Source organism: Mesoplodon densirostris, chromosome 16 (assembly GCF_025265405.1).
Source record: "Mesoplodon densirostris isolate mMesDen1 chromosome 16, mMesDen1 primary haplotype, whole genome shotgun sequence".
Classification (NCBI taxonomy): domain Eukaryota; kingdom Metazoa; phylum Chordata; class Mammalia; order Artiodactyla; family Ziphiidae; genus Mesoplodon; species Mesoplodon densirostris.
Genome location: NC_082676.1, coordinates 18,467,850 through 18,474,124, shown reverse-complemented (window position 1 = coordinate 18,474,124; position 6,275 = coordinate 18,467,850).

The following is a 6,275-nucleotide window of genomic DNA, read 5'->3' as shown; positions in this document are numbered from 1 at the left end:
GGAAGGATCTGGAATCAGAGAGTATTCTGGCAGAGGGTCTGGGGGGTGTGGGGTCTGGTGTCAGGATGGTGTACATGGGAGGTAGAAACAGCTCAGTGTGGCCGGATCACAGGGTGGCGGGACCATGGTGGCGACTGTGGAGAGGGGAGGCCACATCCTGCTGGGTTTGTGGACCACCCCGTGGCCTCTGGGCTACAGCTGCCTCCCCTACCTTTTCCTGCGTGGGGTCTGAGTACATTAACTCTAAGGCATCCTCAAGTCATCATTCCTTTTGGTCCTTTCACTGATCTGGCTAATTGCTTAAGGACGTGTCTTCTAATTACCCCTCTTTTTTTTTGCGGTTCACAAGCCTCTCACTGTTGTGGCCTCTCCCGTTGCGGAACACAGGCTCCGGACGCGCAGGCTCAGCGGCCATGACTCACGGGCCCAGCCGCTCTGCGGCATGTGGGATCCTCCCAGACCGGGGCACGAACCCATGTCCCCTGCATCGGCAGGCGGACTCCCAACCACTGCGCCACCAGGGAAGCCCAACCCCTCTCTTTTTATGCTCCTCATCTGGATCAGGATTTCCCTCAGTTGTGGAAAAGTTGAGCAGCTAGGGAAACTCATATATGAGATGCAAGGGCTAGTTCTAGAAAACGAGCTGCTTCCACCAGATGTCCAAACAAGATAGAACTTTGGAGACAGAGTCACATGGACAGTTTCTCCCTCCTGCTGGACACCCAGGATAGAGGCTCCCTGTGATCTACAGTACCTTGGGAAGGCTGCCTCTCTGCCATCCACCAGGTGCTGACAAGATGACCAGTGCGTGCTCTTTCTAGCACTGAGTTCACAGGCTTATAAAATATGCACCACACAAATGCCATCTTCATTTCTCTTCATCTACAGGTATTCTGTTGAAAGTGCTTTTTTTTTTTTCCCCCCCTCCTCATAAGGCTCTCATGGTTCAAGATGTGACCTATCTGTCTGCGGGGCCCCTGGAACCTGGGTGGGCCTGATAACACTTCATCTTCCCCACAGCATGGCTGTGGGCAGTCCCACAAAGAGGCTGGAACCTGAGTCACCGTGTCCTGGATCCGCAAAGCCATTTCCTTAAGTGTACAGTTTGGTTCCTTGCCATTGCAGCCACTCTAATATCTTCCCAGCTCCCCAGCAGCCCAGAAATTGTATCAGATAACAGCTCCCGAGTCGCCTCCCCACACAGTCCCTCACCATCTCAGCTGACAGTCTGTAAAGGAAATGAGAACAGAGGCTCATTTCTAGCGGCTGCAACAAGACTTTGCAAATTAAAATGAAAAGCTTCAGTTCCCTGGATCAGCGAAGGAGGCTGAGAGGCACCTTGAAATCTTTCTCCAAATGAACTGGCCTTCCAGCTGGGCCCCGATAGAGCTCAGGCATCCTTCTCATGGCGGGGGAGGGGTGCGAAACTGGGGCTTGGCAGCCCTGCTCCCCAAGTCTAATGAGGCCTCGGACCCATTTCTAGGAACTCCCGTCCCTTGGTCTTCCTCAGTCCTGGAGCCTCAAGTGGGTTCACAGGCTTCCTTGGAGATTCAGTCAGTGTGACAGTCAGGGGGCCTTTGGATCATCCAGTCAAGTGGCTGTCAACCCAGTTTCCCAGGATGATCACCTGGTGAGGATTTAAAAGGTACGGATGCCCAGACCTCTTAAAAATTAATCCCTGGAAGAGGCCTGGGTGTCTGCATTTTGTAAAACTTCCCAGGTGATTTAATTGCACAGGGAGGAGTAGGAACTGTTGATCTCATCCAAAAGCCTCATTTCTAGGTGAGGACTCTGGGGACGAGAGAAGGAGGTGAAGTTGCCCCAGGCCACACAGCAAGCCAATGGCTTCCTGACTTGCTGGCCCTTTCCACTACCCAGGGCTGCCCTTTGCTCTGCCTTCCTTCCAGGGCTGTGTATGGATGAAGGGAAGGTAGAAAGATGCTCAGCCTGAGGGTCTGGGGTCTGATAGCATCGTTGTTTCTAAGCAGGTTTGGAGAATTGCCAGCAGGAGTCTCTTTGCATAAAGATTGAGGAGCCTCATGGGAAATGTTTCACCCTAAGGGAAAAGGTGCATCAGATATATGAAGGAGGTCCAAGCGTCACAGTCAGCTCCATGGATGGGGAGAAGCACTGGAGGTACCTGACTTGCAGCACTGTGTTTATTAGGTTGAATCATGTGAAATTGTGATACCTGGTTCAGTCTAATGAAAGTAGTTTACATGTGCAGAGCATTTCACAGCTTCCAAAAGCATCCCAAGGTATGTTGTTTGGTTTGAACTTTCCACAACCTGATGAGATGGAAATAATTATTCCCAAATTTCAGATGCAGCAACTGAGGCCCAGGGAGACCGGAGGCAATTGTTCAAGCCATATGACATTTTACTTGTAGACTTGGAACTAGAATTCAGGTTTCCTACCTCCTGAGTGTGGGAGTCTTGCTATTAGATTGGGCTGGAAATTTAAACAGAGTAGTCTCAATCTGAAAGGCTGCGGTTTAGGGTTGGCCTCCATGGATCCAAGCTCCCTTGATCTTATCACATGAATATGGATGGGCTTATCCCCGAGGGACGGGAAGGAGGGATTAACACTTAGTTTACTTTTCTGGGGCTGCCCTCCCTCCTTACAACCCTATTCTACCCTGTTTCCACACCCTCAAATCTTCTGTAGAAGAAGGTGCTTGGCCATGAAGTTCCTTGCATTTTACTTTAAGGTGCCTCTATTTGTGAGAGCCAGCCTGGCTTAGTGGTTAAAAACACAGACTGCCTAGATTTGAATGATCAGTCTGTCACTTACCAAATATGAGGCCTGAAAAAAAAAGTTACTGTATTTTTCTCTGCCTCTCTCCCCTCAGTGGAGATGATAATGGTTCCTAGGCTATAAGATTATAAGGAGGATTATAAGTTAATTATAAGCACTTATGTTAGCTAAATGCTATAGAAACCAATAAACCCCCAAATCTCAGTGGCTTAACACAATAAAGGTTTGTTTTTCACTCATTGCTGAGTGTGATGGGGTCGGGTAACCCTCCAGAGCCCTCCATGTTGGACTCAATTGATCCACATTCCCTTCATCTTATGAAGCCTCTCAACACGTGGTTTCCACAGTTTTTTAAATAGCTCATAACTGAAGGTCATACATATCCTGTCCCCTCAGAGTCTACTGGCCAGAATCAGCCACATGGGCCCCACAGAATTACAAAGGAGTCTGGGAAATGCAGGAACTATTTGGTGAACACCATTGTCTCTGCCAGTATATGTAAGTTTTGTTAAATATAAAATTAATATGATTTTTAAAGAAGATTCACTTTTGTGTTGATAGTTTAATCTTCTTATGGCCATTTCGTATTTTATTCCTGTTTATTATTTCTTACTTTACTCTCAAAGTTTTACGGCTTCTTATCCTTTTCTATTTTCCATTCATTTTGCTTTGTCCGGATCATGACCAGTAAGTAGCTTGGCAGAGACTGTAGGAGTGAGAAACCCTATCCACATCTGGGAAATGTAGAGGCCACCATTCTTCCTGGCCCAGCTACTTCTGTAGCTACCTCCTTGGGTTCCCTAGGATGAGTCCTCTGATTCTTCCAACAATCTCACCCTGAGATGTGTATGGGAGCCACAGCTCAGCCTCAGTGGGGCTTTGATTTTCTTCCTGTAGTTGCATGCTTAAGTTACTGGAAAGGTGTTGCCACTGACATTTCCTTGCCTGATGCGAGGTGCTGTATGTTTTAAAATCCATGGTTTCTGACACATGTAACTTTGCCTTTTGAAGACAAACAGGGAATGCCAGTAGCAAGCCAACCTGGGGGGCGGTGGCTAGCAGAGGTCCTATTCAGGGAGGCACCACAGGTCAGTGTTGGTGAAGAGCCAGATGGTGCTGACTTTTCCTACGGGGACCCACAAGTGGGTGGCACCACCAGCCCCCAAAACTCCTCCTCCTGAGCTATCCACCTACCAGCTCGGCAGGCCTTGTAGGGTAGGTCCCTTGACCCCTTTCCCTTTAAGAGAAGTGTTCAGCAGAAGCCCTACAAAGAGGGGCCAACTCTGTAATGTTTTTGAATGGAGTCAGCTGGGAGGTCAAGTGCATTTGTCAGGAAAGAATGAATCAATGTGAGCTGGCTGAGAATTCTAACATCTGAAAAGAAGAGAAGCTGATCCCTCCGCAGAGTAGGGGCCTGGAGTCCTCCTGGGAAAGCACTTGGGACATTGGGAAGAGGCAGGGCCAGGATTCTCTGCTCTGGCTCCGTCTCTCTAAGGGTTGATAGATGCCTTTCTGGGAAGCTTGGGTGGATGGGATGTGGTGGGGCACCAAGCAGAGGGATTTCTTCTGTTTGTAGAGTTAAGGCCCTGATGACAGTGTATGCCCCACATCATGCATCTAATCCCCCTGCCCCCAGGACCTCTAGGGATGGTATTTCTTTCACATAAATGTCTCAACTCCTGGTCCCACAATAGAACCCATCTCTTGCCCAACCCTAGACAGAGGAACTTCCCCCCATCTTTTCTTGACAGAGTGCCAGACTCATAGGCCTTACACCACTGTTCCTGTGAATTTTCTCTGCTCAGCTGATTCTCCAGTAATCTTCATTCCAGTTTAAAAAAACAAAAGAAAACAAAAAAAAAAAACCCTACAATCTCCTTAACCTGTATCTGACTTTGGACCAGTTGAGCTGGGCTTGTGAGAGTCAAGGTGAACTGCTTCTCAGGGAATTGTGACTTTTATTGATAACAAGGCCTGCGTCTTCAGATCCTGTGATCAATCTCGAGTACACTCCTTGGAGACAAGGCATTTCTTCTCGACTTATCTGCTTGGGACTGTAAAGGCATAAATCCTGATGCATTGGCTTAATTTCTCCAAGAAGCCTGGAATTTAGAATATTCATCTCATCATATTCACGATTTCAGGTCTTTTATCTCTCCGGTGGCATAGTCAAGGAGAATTGGCCAACATTTTCCTTTCTCTGTATATTATATGGTCCACTTTGGCTCTTGTGACCCGCACAGTTTGTCTTTCTGGTTCTAACAAGACATGAGTTGCTTTAGCACATTTCCCCTCTGAAGGCACCCACAGTCTGTTTGGACATGTGGTGCCTCTCTGAGGGTCTTTTAGATTGCATTTATTCCACAACCCTGGGGCAGAATTAGTTATCTCTGGAGAATTGGATGTCAGGGCTGTCTGGTTTGCCCCTTGGGGCCCTACTTGGAGCCATTAGTGATGGCTGATTGCTTTCCAAGACCACTCTCAAAGAGGCAGACGTATTCACCTTCAAGGAAAATTCCTCACCCAGCTTCTTATTTTGCATAGAACCTGCTGGAACTGAATGGTGGAATATAGCATAAATCCTGGGGGAAGCTTTACCCACCATTCTCATCCACAGTTTAGTCTATTAAAGCTGGTCCTTCTCTGCTTACTTCCATCTTCAAGTGGGATGTTCTCAACCAAGTAGAGCAATTTTTTCCCTTGATTTTTATCCTCAGAGCAGTGCTCTGGGGCCCATGGGCCCTCATGATTGCCTGGAGAAGTGAGGGAACTCCTAGTAGTAAGATGGACCAAAGACTTTTCAATTTCTACTGGGGAATGGTGTGGGGACTGAGGACAATGGCCAAAGAGGGCCTATCTTTATCACTAATGTTCTGATTATTTTACCAGGGGGATATATTTATGTATTACCTGTGTGATTAAAAATTAAGCAAACGAATAACTGAACACTTCATGTGTTAGACTGTACTGAATACAATAAAATGCACTGAATTGAACTAAACCCAAAAGAAAGCAAAGACTCTGCTTTGATGACTTGTAAGAGAGAGAAGTTTTCCCTCTCATTTTCTCTTGCCTTTGGTCAGTGGAGAGTTAAGAATATCAAACCAGTTTTATTAAATTTATATCTTAACAGATGTGAAACTTGTCTTCCTAATATCTAGCGTGACAAGAAATCCCAAGGAATTGATCAGATTGTATTCCTGCTTTGGTACAACATAGTTCTAATTATTGTAGCTCATTTCAAAGTTGTTTAGTTATTCTTGTGTGTTATTTTTTTTCAGATAAACTTTCAAATGATTTTTTTCAAGTTATCTATTAAAAGACTCATATGGATTTTGATTGAAGCAGAATTAAATTTATTCTTTAAATGTTGCTAGAATTGGCACTTTGGCTATAGTTATCCTCCCCATCTGCTGCATCTCTTCATTTATTCTCATCTTCCTTTAGGTCCTGAGACAGAGTTCTGTAGGTTTCTTTATATGGGTCCTGCACATTTCTTAAGTTTATTCTTAGATTTT